At 51.3% G+C, this 13276-nt stretch overlaps 1 protein-coding gene across 2 annotated transcripts in view; it reads right to left on the bottom strand.

Moving 5' to 3' along the window:
- Positions 1–12521, bottom strand: part of LOC121445228 (bifunctional heparan sulfate N-deacetylase/N-sulfotransferase 1) — a 61841-nt gene extending 49320 nt beyond the window's left edge. Inside the window, exon 1 of one of the 2 annotated variants that reach the window (XM_041647259.1) lies at positions 12486–12521. The gene's annotated coding sequence lies outside the window, so the exon portion shown is untranslated. Of the gene's footprint in view, positions 1–11862; positions 12216–12485 lie in introns of those variants that run through there. The other variant, XM_041647255.1, reaches the window with a different exon arrangement.
- Between the last annotated feature and the right edge of the window lie 755 nt (positions 12522–13276).

Genomic DNA, 13276 nt, shown 5'->3' with positions numbered 1-13276 from the left:
GCTCAAGACGTATTCAGAACGACAGGGAGGAGCCCTGCATGCTGGCCTAGAGGGTGGAAGAGAAGCCAGGGGTAGGGTAGGAAAGATGTCCCTGTTAATGTCATCCTGGGGTCCTCTACCAGTCCTAGACCCCTACAGTAGTACTCAAAGTGTGCCTGAAGCTCTCTGTGTCTGAGTATTTTCGGAGGAAAAGCCTAAACAGATGCAGGGGACAGAAATCTATAGGCAATTTTTGTAAGTTCCCCAGAGTTTTCTTATCTACAGGATAATTGTGATCTATCAGCAAAGACCACTTTGAAGGGGCATCTTCATTGGCATGGAAGCCTATGCCTTTAATCCCAGCTCTTGGGAGCAGAGACAAGTGGATCTCTGTGAGTTTGAGGCCAACCTGATCTACATGGAAAGTTCCTGGCCATCCAGGGCTAAACAATAAGATTTTTTTCTCAAAAGAAACAAAATCAGAAAACAAATTCAATAAACCTTGTATGCACAGTCCTGAGCCTAAGCACATTCCCGGACACAGATATGAACAGTCCACACCCTCACTGCCCACAAAGAGCCACAGGACACAGGCAGGCAGCACCCTGCCAAGTGGGAGAGAAAGCAGACCCTGTCTGAAGGACGGGGTTGCAAACTCAGATGTCTCTGGGGTCTAAGATTATAAAGCACATGAAACGGCAGGCAGGGCCAGTAACGGGCACAGGCCTATCCCTAGCATGAGCCACTGGAGAACACAGGCTTGAGGTTTGCAGTCTCCTAATGGGGAGCACAGGAAGTTGGAAGATAGAGTCTCATATAACCAAGACTGGCTCAACTCCTGGTCCTCCCACCTCTACCTCCCAAATGCTGGGATTAATAGCATATACCATTACATCCAGCTTGATGTTTCAGTTTTTGCAGTAAAGCAAGAAGTACTTTTTTTTTTTTAAATATAGAATGTCCTATTGACTACTAGCTCAATATCTGGCATGGACCAAATAGAATCTGCCCATAGGGTACATGTGGCCTGCCAGCTTTTACCTCTGTTCTCTTAAGAAGAGCAGAAAACACAGTATTGAGTTCACCGTAGAGTTCAGCACAGGAGTTGTGACTGGCACTGTGGAGGCCTGTCAGAAAGACGGATTCTCTGGATCAGGAAGGCTGCCTCAGGGAGGTGCTGGGCCAAAAGGTGAGGTGGGCATGTTTAGAAAGGGAATGAATCCAGAACTGGGACCTCTCGGCCTTAGGGGCTGGCAGGTCACAAGAGGGACCCATGCCACTTAGGAGCCAACAAACACAAAAATCCAAGGTGCCTGCCAGTCTCCGAAGCAAGTACAGTCCCCGGACAGCGAAAGGAGGGGCTGGCTGCCCGCCCCACAAACCTGCAGACGAAATCAATCAGACTAAATCAATTGGTGGAAGAATAGCAGGGGTCCGATTTCAGACCTGCAGCTTGAGGAAACCAGCTAACAACAGCTCCGTGGGGGAAGGGAGAAGAAGAGACAATGGAGGGACAAAATGAGGTTGAGAATCATGTCCTGCCTGGCCAGGCCAGGTTGTTACATAAGCCTGCCTCAGGACACAGTGTGGGAGGGCCTGGGCTGGGAGGCCCAGATGCAGAGAAGGCTACCCTCACTGCCTACCCACTGCAGCTCGACAGCCTTGCTGTGGCCCAGGCACCAGGTGAGCCCAGGGATAGGGAAAAGACCCAGACCCAGGGCAGGCATTTAGAAGGCCAAACCAGAAACCGGCAGCAAGGACAGCCACATACCAAAATCCTCTCAAACCGACAGTTTTGTACCAGGCATATCCTGACTGAACAGATAAGCATCCTTGCTATTGCCAGCTTATACACAAGGAATGTGAAACACAGTCATCATACAGATCCTAACTGGAAGAGCTGGCGTCACACCTGTCAGTGACTTCTGTGACCACACTTGAAACATCAGTGTGACATGGCCACTTCTCCCCAGCCTATAGCGCATGTGGTCCTTGCTCATCACAAGAACACCTTATCCTCTATCAGTCTGCCAAAACTGACAGGACTCTAACTTGAACACAGTACAGAGGCCTGGAGAGATGGCTTTCAGAGGTCAGTTCAATTCCCAGCATCCACATGGTGGCTCAAAACCATCTGTAACTGTAGTGTCATGGGATGTACAGACAGACAGATATACATGCAGGCAAAACATCCATATACATAAAGTAAATAAATCTTAAAAAAAATAGAAGCCAGGCGGTGGTTGAGTACACCTTTAATCCCAGCACTCGGGAGGCAGAGACAGGCAGATCTCTGTGAGTTCGAGGCCAGCCTAGTCTACAGAGCTAGTTCCAGGACAGGCTCCAAAGCTACAGAGAAATCCTGTCTCGAAAAACCAAAAAAAAAAAAAAAAAAAAAAAAAAAACAAAACAAAAAAAAAACAGTATGGGGGCTAGAGAGATGCTTAGAGGACCCAGATTCGGTTCCCAGAATCCACATGGCGGCTTACAAGCATCCCTAACTTCAGTTCTAGGGTCTGCATTCCACAAATACCAGGCATGCATGTGGTGCATAGACATACAAGCAAGCAAAATATGCGAGCAAACACCCATACAATAAAATTGGTAATAATAATAACTTTTTAAAAAGAGAGAAAAGCAGTATACAGAAATACCTTCAAATTCCATGTCTGATTTCAGGGGCTCAAAACCCCTGTCCTGGGGAGAACAGGTGGACCATGACCACAGAGCACCTAAAGACAGGAGATCAGGAGTAGCGGGATATCTGTAGGCACTGAGCCCTTCACTCACAATTATGGGCACGATTGGGGCCAGGGCCTAGTCATTCCTACAGAACTGGGAGAACAAAATGAATCAGGACACACAATGGCCCATGACTCTGTGCCCCACTGAGTGTGACTCAGAGTCCCTCGCTGCTGGGTAGGCAGTATACGGCTAGGTCCAGCATCTGGACAGGGTGGTCTCAGCTAGCTCCATCCAGCATAGCCTTCCCCAACCCCAGCAGCAGTGAGTTTCCAAAGCCCACCCCTACCATGACCCTTGCCATCTCCAACAAATCAGACATCTGAGGGATGGCAGGACCAAGAAGACCCCATTCTAGCCCAAGTTCTGGGCTGCCTGCTGGGCCACTTCTGACAGCTGCTCCCACCTCTCAATCTGCTCGTCAGATGGGGAGGTTTCCTAATAGAAGTCTTGCCCAGCTCCAAAGCCCTGAATCTATAAACAACAGGCCTAACAACTTCACAGAGCTCTGGATCTTGCTTCGGGAAATTACATAAACGTCCTTCAGAGAAACAAAAGTCAAACCTACAGACTCAACTTTTTTTTTTTTTAAGGGTAACAAGAAACCTTTTTCCAGTCCAGCTTCCCCCATCCTACCGCCATTGTTCCAAATATCCTCTCAGGACCTAGAAAATACATTTGGTTTCCGTCTGGAGTTTGGGCTTCTTGGTGATCTTCCTCATGGAAACTGCCCCACCCCTTCTTGGCAGCTGTCTCCCAGGACACCCCCATCTCTCTTCCCAGAATTGCCCTAGGCCACCCTGAGGATATGGCGATACAGCCTGCCAAAGACTAGATGGATAGGACAGTTTAAAGGAGAAAAGCCATCTCTGGTTAGGAAGGTCAGTAACAATTCTGAGCTCTGGTCCTAACAGTGACTCTGACGTCCCAAACAGCCTGAGTGAGCACCTGCTCCTGTTTGAGCCTTAGTCCTTCAACTTAAGATGAAAGGTTCCTATGCCACCAGGGAAATCCTGGGGTTCCTAGCAAGTACACTGCGGACACAGGCAGGAAAGAACAAGGTAGATGATAGAAAACTTTTAAATTTTATTTTTATTTATGTGTGCATGCGTGCATGTGTGTGTGTGTGTTTGTGTGTGTTCCCTTACACAGAGACCAGAAGCAGACTTCAGATCCCTTGGAGCTCAAGTTACAGGTGTTTGCAAGGGTGTTGAGATCTGGTCCTCTAATAGAACAACAGCAAGTGCTTAATAATGGCTTAGTCACCTTCCAGCCCCTAGGAGACTGACTTACCTCTCCCACTTCTCCAACCAAAACCAAAGGAAACCCACTTTCTCTCTCAAACTTAACCTCTCACCCTGCTCCGGGGCCTTGAACTCAGGCAGTTCATGGACAGAACAGAGAATAACAATGTCTGTAGTAAAGGGCCCCGATTGGGAGCAGAGGAAGGAAGATCTCTGTGAGTTCTATGCCAGTCAGACATACACAGTGAGACTCTGTCTCAATGAATAAACAAACAAACATTTCTAAATCTAGTCCTTCTGGCTATGCGTGGCCTAGGTACTTCCATCTATAAAACACAAGTGACTACAGTGCCTCCTTTATCTAGAGGGTTATTCTGAAGATTGCTTCTGAGATGACATGTAAATGTCTAGCAAGCATTGATAAACTGTCAACAGATACGAGTAGCCATTACAATCATCATTAGAGTTATTGAGATGCTTAAAACCACTGACTGGTGATAGCTAAGGCTTCTCAGACCCACATGTGGACACTGATTCATACAGATGCATGCCCTTACATCCCTAACACACAGCATTCTCTAGTGCAGGACCCACATTCTCTGACCCCGGGCCTGGCCCAGGCACAGAACACAGCTGGCTTGCTCCTAACACCCACATTTTTGTTTTGTTTTCTTTTTTGAGACAGTGTTCCTCTGTGTCATTCTAGTGGTCCTGGAACTCACTATGTAGACCAAGTTGGTCTCAAACTCACACAGATCCTCCTGCCTCTGCCTCCCAAGTACTAGGATTAAAGGCATGCCACTCTGCCCAGCCTCTTGGCACCCATTCTAGCCAACACAATCTCTCCCTCACTCTTCCTATTCCCACCTCTGTCCTCTTCAAATTGTCTCAATATTCTTTCTTATACTCACAGGGTTCAGCTATACCCCAGTGCTCTTATAAGACTGTTTCTTGGAGTAAAGGGCATTCATCCAAAATGGTACTCCTTCGAAACATGGTAGAACAAGGGTATAGTAGTACATGCCTTTAATCACAGCACTCAGGAGGCAAAAGGGGTGGATCTTTGTAAATTCAAGATCAGCCTGGCCTACATAGTATCAGACTAGCCAGGGTACACAGTCAGGATAGTGAGACACCCCCGCTCCCCTCTTGAAAGAAAAGAGAGAGAAAGAGAAAGTAGGCTTTCCATGGCCCCTACAGTTGTTCCACTTGAACAACTGAATATGCTGAAAACAGGAGCCCAAGGAAAGACACATTTATTTTCTTAAATGACCTAGCCCAGTGGTCACTAAAAGGATAAGATAGAAAGGAACTGGGCTTTCCTGGATTCATCCGGATACTGTGAGTCTGAATAAACCGAAAACAGAAAGAGGCACTGACCTTGTAATGACCTAACCAGTGGTTCTCATGCATCAGAACCATTTGGAGAGCGAATGAGCACAGACCACTGGGCTGCAGCGCCCCAGCGTCTGACTTAGTGGGTCTGGATAGGGAGGCAGCACCTGCACATTTCCTAAGTTCCCGGGTGATACAGATGCAGGAGAAGCAGGGAGAGCGCCTGCTGCTTCCATTCCCATAACACCATGGAACAGGGTGCCACAAGTGTCAGGAGGAAGGACATGCAGGCAGAGGGACCTGAGTGAAAGACCTGCTATGGCAACATTCTCTTCTCACTGGCCCCTGCCCGGGCAGGCAGCTATGTGCAAGCAGAGCAGAGGGTACAAACCAGAGGTGAGACTACAACAAGCCTCCACCCTCCACCACCTGGAGACCTGTCCAGACAAGTTAGTCCTTATCCAGGCTTTGCCTCATGGAATCAAATCTCAGGCCTGAAAGACCAGAATCCCCACCCACCATATTAATTACATACACTCTGGGAATTTTTTTTTAATTTTACTTATTTTTATTTTATGTGCATGAGAGCTTGCCTGAATGTATATCTGTGTACTACTTGTTTACAATGCCCATGAAGGCTAGAAAATGGAGTCAAATCCCCTGGCACTGAAATTATAGTTGCGAGCCACCCTGCGAATGCTGGAGATTGAACCTGGGTCCTCTGGAAGAGCAGCCAGTGCTCTTTACCTGCTGAGCCTCTCCACCTCTCCAGCCCTGAGCTGCATTCCCAGAAATATGGAGCTTTCTCCCTCCAGAAACAATACTGCCATCTTGGCCTGCTGTGATATGTTGCTTTCTTATTATATAGTTGAGTCAGTCCCCTCTGGTATATCTATTCTTCAATCTGTCTATCAGTGCTTCACAGAACAAGGCCAGAGCAGCCGTGAGAATCAGCAAACATTGGCTGTTATTCTGAGTTTAAGCTCCAGGTGGAGCCACTGGTCCCTCTAAACCTTGGTTGCCATATCTGCTTAAAGAAGGTGATACTAACTCCATTTCCCACTGCTGTTATAAGAAGGAAGTGAGCACCTCAGTCAAGAATAACTATCAAGCTGGCTTGGTGGTACACATCCTTAATCTAGCACATGGAAGGCAGAGCTGGAAGCCAGCATGGTCTATATAAAGAGTTATAGGCCAGCCAGGCAACACAGTAAGACCCGGTCTCCAAAATCAATAACTATCGCCAGGCAGTGGTGGTGTGGTTGCCTTTAATCCCAGCACACAGAAGCAGGTGAATCTATGCCAGCATGGGCTACAGAGTTAGTTCCAAGACAACCAGGACTATTACACAGAGAAACCGTCTTTAAAAACTCAAAAAATAAATGAATTGTAGTGATATTTCATTCGTATTTTAATAAATAAAGCTTGTCTGAAGATCAGCGAGTAACACAGCCCCACTGGTCAGCCTTACAGACCAGGCAGAGGTGACACACACCTGTAATCCCAGTAACCACACTGGTTTGTCACAGAAAGTGGGCAGTAGTGGTGTACAACTTTAAACCCAACACTAGAGAGGAATATAAGAAGGGAGGAAACAGCTCAGACACAGTCTCATTCTGAGATTCCTGGAGGCAGAATCGCCATTTCAGACTGGGGTAGAGCTAAGAGCCAGTAGCTGACTGTTTTTGCTTTTCTTACCTTCAAGTTGAACCCTAATATCTGTCTCTGGGTTTTTATTAATCGTGCTACAATCAATCATCAATCAATCAATAACAATGCCAGTCTCAATAATCAAAAGTAACCCAAAACTTGCACTGTCTGAATTAAAATGCTTCAAAGCAAGGACAACTGCAGTCCCCTTGCCCAGGCTCCACACAGCGGGGCCAGCCCCAGGCTCTCTGGTACTCAGGCTTGCTTGTAGCCTTGACTTGACCTGGACCTCACTACTCCCTTAAGGTGAAGTCCCCGCCTTCTTGTTCCCATGGCCTCTCCCTGCCACCACCTATTCCCCTTGCCCTTCTGGAAGTCCCAAGCCCACAGCCTAGCTCATGAGACGGGTCATGACAGCAGTCATAGGGCCACCTGAGCAAGCTTTAGACACTATCCAGTGTGGTCATCCAGGAGGAGACTGGGCCAGTGGGACTTAAGTCCTTTAACTTGGATGACAGGCAGGAAGTCAGAAAGCAGAGGCATCAACAAAGAGAGGAAATCCTGTCGGCTTCCAAGATATAACCACAGCTACTGCAGGCCATGAGGCTGTCCTACCGCTGGGACTCAGTTTCCTCACCTGAACTTTCCAACCTGCTTCTTTAAACAGCTCCTGTCTGCTGGGTGCTGCATAACAACCATCCTTTCCAAAATAGGAGTCTGGGGGTTGGTTGGTTGGTTTTTACAGGTAGACTGTGTGAGAGTGTGGGAATGGGTGTGTTTATGGCCTGTGTGGAGGTCAGGACTTAGTTTTGGAACTCTGCTGGAAGACCAGGTTGACCTTGAACTCACAGAGTTACCCAGCCTTACCTACGCGTGCGTGCGCCCATAGGAGAAAACCAATTCTAGGAGAGAATCAATACTTGCATTCCTGCGGGCCAGGTTCTGGTTTGCTCCAGAAGTAACTGCCTGCAACTCCCATCCCCTAAAATCCAACAAATACATGGTATATAGACACATATGCAGGCAGAACACTCACACACATAAAATAAAAACAAAGGTTAGAAAATATTTTTTAAAAAAGAAAGAAAAGGAAAGGAAATGAAGGAAGGAAAGGAGAAAAGGCGGGAGGGAAAGAGAGAGAAAGAGAGGGTAGGAGGGAGGGAAGGAGGGAGGGAGGAAGGAAAGAATGGAGGGAGGGAGGGTGTGAAGGAGACGGGGAGGAAGGGAAAAGAAAATCAATATTATTAGAAGCAGGCAAGGCTGGGTGGGTGTGTCCTCAAAGCACAGGGGCTCAAGGAGCTGTGCAGGCCACTGGGTGTTACACAGGAAAGGCCACTTCAAGAGCTCTGGGGACAGTGGGGCTAGAGTGAGCTCAGCACTACCCAACTTGTTCTCAGGCAAAGAGGGAACTGAAAGTGGTCACTCGAACCTGACCCGGGGGTGCGTTCTCCCACACCCTCTAAAGACTCTCTACTCCTCCTGCAGGCACTTAGCAGTGAGGTCTTCCCCCTGTCCTCAGGCAGTCTCTTCTCAGGTTAGATGCCCTGGGTGCGACCTTACTGCTGTCTTTGGCCTGGATCAGCCTACGGTATCTGCCCCTAGGGAGCTTTCCAAGGATTCAAAAGCAGAGATTTTGCTGAAGTCCTTCCCTAAACCTGGGCCAACCCCCGAGGCAGCTACAAAATCCTGTGGCCCTTTTCCCGCCTGAGTCTGCCTGAGGCGACCAGGTCAGCTCCACAGGGTGACAGTCAATGAGTTTTCCAGTCTCGGTCACTCTTGCCACCGTCCATGGCCAAAACGACCCTGAGAACAGCATCTCGGTGCCACATAAACAGATCAGTACGGGTTCAAACTCCGGCACTGCTAGTGCCTCTACCCCTCTGAGCCTCCATTTCCCCCACCTAGAAATAGGGCAGGATGGGGTGACCAGCTACTCTGCAGGGCATTGTGAGAAGTCAACGGGTGTCTGTAAAGAGCCTGGCACCATGCCTGGCAGAGTACAGTAGCAGGCACCATCTCAACAAGCTGCTTACAACCTTCTGTCTTCTCGGCTACCACATAAAACCCTAAGTCAGGAGCAGGACGCTGGTAAGCCCCCACAGTGCAGCCTGGTGCCCACCGTCCTCTCTGACGGCCTGACCCCTCAGATGCTTCCTCCTCTGGGAACCCTTGCCGACATGACCAACCAGGAAGCTCTTCCTTCCTGTCCTTCAGGCACCATCTTCTGCTGATCACCCTATCACACCCGGCTCCACAACCATCCCACCTCTGATCCTCGTCAAAACCCAGCAAGTACCCTGCCACCCTGGCCACAGAAATTTTCCATATGAATTTGAAAAATTACCCAATTTCCCATCTCAAGCAAAGAATGTCCTCCAAATAGCCCTGTTATTTCAAGCCATACTCAAATTCCAACCTAGAAGTCTGCACAAACCCTAGTGATTTCTAAGTCTGGCTCTGGTTCTAAAGTACAGACACATGGGCCCAGAGCACAGGCAAAGCGGGTCCCTAAGGCCAGGAAAGAGAGCTATGGACTGCTGAGACCATCTCTCACATTTTCTGTTGGCTCCTGTGCTGCTACTCCCGGTCCACGTCTCTCAGCCTGAAGACTCCCCCTTGCACACCCCATGTGATGGAAGGCTCTCCCTCTTCTTCCTTCTTCTCTCAGTCTGAAGACTCACCCTGCACACCCCTTGCACACACCCCTGTGACAGAAGCCTCTCCCTCTCTATCTTTCTCCCTGACTTTCTTCCTTTACCTGTTGACTTTCCCAGAGGCCTCTCTGCTCCGAGCGACTCTGACCACACAAGGGACAGCCTCCAGCCCCCAGGACCCTTTCCAGGTCTTTCAGCCCTCTACTTAATCTCCTGCCTTTCAGAGCTAAGTGGTGGAATTTCCACTCTTGTTCCTACAAGTTGATAGTGATGTCAGCTGGGGAGAGCTGTCTATTCCCAGGGCCCAGGGAAAGCCTACAAATCCTTGGGAATCCCACACTCTGAGCTGGAGGGTCTTGGAGCGGCTGGAGCCCTGTGCACAAACCTCCCTCCCCCAGGAACCCACCACACCCACCACACCAGCCCTCGGTCCAATGTTTTAAGATGTCATTAATTAGCAATTTGTATTCCATCTCTTAAGTAATTGCTCAAAACCTCCAATCAGAGCTTGACTGGTAATCATGTCCCTCCCCACCCTACCCGCACACACCACCAAAGACTGGGCCCACCTAGCACTTGAAAACCCAGTGAGGATCTGAGCCACTCTTCACAGTTACTAGGGGAAGTCTTTCCTCCGGGACTACGAGGTACCAGTACTGGGCTAGCTGGACTCTAGAACAAAGACCAGCATCTCTGTGAGGATTCTGCAATCTTGCTGGCTCCAAGTTCACCCTCCATACTAGCTCCAAGGACCTTTAAGGCTAAGGTATCAAAGCCTCCCTTAGTTTGGCCATGAAGCCTAAAACATTTGGGACATCAATCCTTGGCCTTAGATCCCTGATCTGCCCAAGGGTTCAACTCTTGAGCCCAACCTCCTACCCCCTGTTGATCTCAAAGTGACAGTTCTAAAGGGAGATAAAAGCCTCTGCAGGTCTCCTGGGTGCTGGGGAAGTCTGTTGACAAAGCCACCAGCTGTCCCCAGTTGGAGCCAGGGAGTCAGACTCCTCCCTGAACCACCACCCACACTGGGAGAGCGTTCCTTCCAGGACCTAGCCAGCAACGGAACTTGGACCATCATGAAGCTCTCTCTGATCACAGGCTCCAACCGACCTCCCCTCCAGCTCCAGCTGCTACACTAACAAGAGCAAGGGCACAAGACCTCAGCCAGGCAAGTGCCAGGTAGAAGGGCACCTCACCTGGGGAAGGGCGATGGGGTAGAGAGGCAGTTCACATGATTCCACTGAAAATGAAACCATAAACCCAGTCATACCAACAGGCTTAGTAGGGATCTGTAGTTCATATGTAGGACTGAGAGAAGGGGCAAATCCCGCTCCCACTTCCTACTCTCCTGACATTTTCCATTCGATGCCTCAGTTTCCCCTCTATAACATCTGCCTAACAGTCATGTAGAAGAATTTTGTGAACGACACCGTGTAAAGGAGTGAACTAGCCTAGTGCCTGGCACACAGCAATATGCACCGAACACTTGTTGAATATAAGCATGCCAACATTTTCCGAGATTCCCACACCCGGGCTTCATCCCCCACTCTGATACACCCATTTTACAGGTGAGGAAACAGAGGCTTAAAAAGGGAAAGAATCTGCTCAAGGTCACACAGCTGGGAAGTGACGAACACCCAGATCTGTCTAACCCTCAGTCCAGAGGGTAATATTGCCCCAGAATGTCCCCCAAGCTCTTCTAGGGGCGGGAGGGAGGACCAGTAGAGGGATGTAGGGTCTGTGGGGATCCTGGCACATAAAAGCCAGGTGATGGATGAGTCCTCAGATTCCTGGCAGCTCCCAGACCCCCGCGTCCTACAGGCGTCCCTTCTTCGTGCTGGTCAAATGCTAGAGTCCTAGCTCCGGGGGAAACTGAGGGAGGAGGGGAGTTAGGGACCAGGCCGCTCAGGGCCGGGAGAAAACCGGTCCGGCCGCCTCCCCACCCCCCCACCCCGGCCTCTAGCCCCCTCCCATGCCAGACAAAAGTTTCCCCTGTTCGGGAGCCGCGGAGGGGGAGGGGGCATTCCTCGTGGGTGACATTATCCGTGACCTACAGCTGCCGCGCTGCCCGGTCCGCACCCCGGCCCGCCCGGCCCCGCGAGGCCCCCACCCCTTTGTCCTCCCCACCGCCCGCCCGGCGCCCGCGCGCACCAAACTTGCACCGGGGCAGCTCGGGCCCCAGCGCGGCCTGCACGCCGTGCCCGGCTGGCGAACGCTCGGCCCGGGAAGTCGGGCCGCCCGGCCCTCCGGCTCCTTACCTGCCTCGGCCGGGGCGCCACGGGGAAGCGGCGCGGGTGGCCGCGCGGCCGCCGGTCCCGGGCGTGCGCGAGGCGGGCTGCGGGCCGGCTTAACCCCTTGCTGGCCGCGCTGCGCCCGCGCCCGCACACCCGCCCGTGGGGAGCGCGCACAGGGCCGCCGGGCCGCCCGCCTCCCTCGACCCGCGCCTACCTCCCCCGCCGTGGCCGTGCGCGGGGCTCGATCTGGTGGCGCGGGGCGCGCACGCTGCGGGGGCCCGGCAGGCGCCGGGGCGGGACCGGGCGCCGCGAGCTGCGAGCCGGGCTGGATTTCTCGCTTCCACCCGGATTCTCCCTCGGCTCTCCCGGCCGATTCGGTGCTGCTCGGCGACCACGTGACTCGGGCTGCCTTTGACCCCGGTCTCGGAGCGGGTAGGGGGCGGGGGCCCGGGCCCGAGGGGTGTCAGACGCGGGACCCGCGAGGGCGGTGCGCCCCGGCCAGTGTCCCGGAGGCGATGACCCCGAGCAAACAAAGCCCTGGGGAAACCAACAAGTTATTTGGAGTCAGAGAGGGACTGGCGCTGGGGGTCGGAGAGGCGGCTGAGGGAAGGAGGGGGGCACAAAGACATGTTCTCGCCGCGACTTACAGGCCTGGAATCGCTGGCTGGGCCCCGGGGCTGTGAGTTCTGCCCCGCTGGCCTGTGACAACCCTCCAGGGTTCCTCAGACAACAGGTACCTGTCAATGTGACCCCTCCAGCCCTCCAGGGCAGGACTTCACACCCACACCCACACTCCCCGTGCTCTGCTCCTGAAACATACTTGTATTCCCTTTACCGGGGAGGATCTGATTCACGTACTGATTTCATTGTTTACTAGGATGTCATCTCTCTCAACAAGTTGTTCCCAGCTTAATCAGTGCTCTCTGTGGCACATAGCAGGCAGACAAAGAGGTATACCGTCTTGTGCAAAAGTTTCTCCCACCTGGCCTGTTCTCCACCCTCCGCAATCCCACCTGTCTCAAAGACCGTGCAAACTGGACGAAGTTCCTCCCATTAAGCAGACGGAAACTGAGTCTCCTGTAGGGTGCTGAGAGTCCTTAACAGCTGGTGCTAGAATTTATTCTCAGCCCAGGGAGATCTGCCATTCCTCAGCCAACCAGTAAACCTGCAAGGGATAGGGAGGTGGGGTCCGGTGGAAGAATAGGTATTGACAGCCTTTGAAAGGTCTTTGCAGGGAGCGGGGTGGTGGGTCTCTGTGAGTTTGAGACCAGCCTGATGTACAGAACGAGTTCCAGAACAGGCTCCAAAGCTACACAGAGAAACCCAGTCTCGATAAACAAAAGGAACAAAACAAAACAAAACAAAAAAAAACGGTCCTTACACATTACAGATTACCAGGCAGACAGACTGAGGCCACTGCAAACACGGGAAACATCCT

Source organism: Microtus oregoni, unplaced genomic scaffold (genome assembly GCF_018167655.1).
Source record: "Microtus oregoni isolate MIOR12 unplaced genomic scaffold, Mior012 000168F_ref0000490, whole genome shotgun sequence".
NCBI lineage: Eukaryota > Metazoa > Chordata > Mammalia > Rodentia > Cricetidae > Microtus > Microtus oregoni.
The sequence above is the reverse complement of the archived record's forward strand: the minus strand, read 5'-3'. Positions and strand labels throughout refer to the sequence as shown.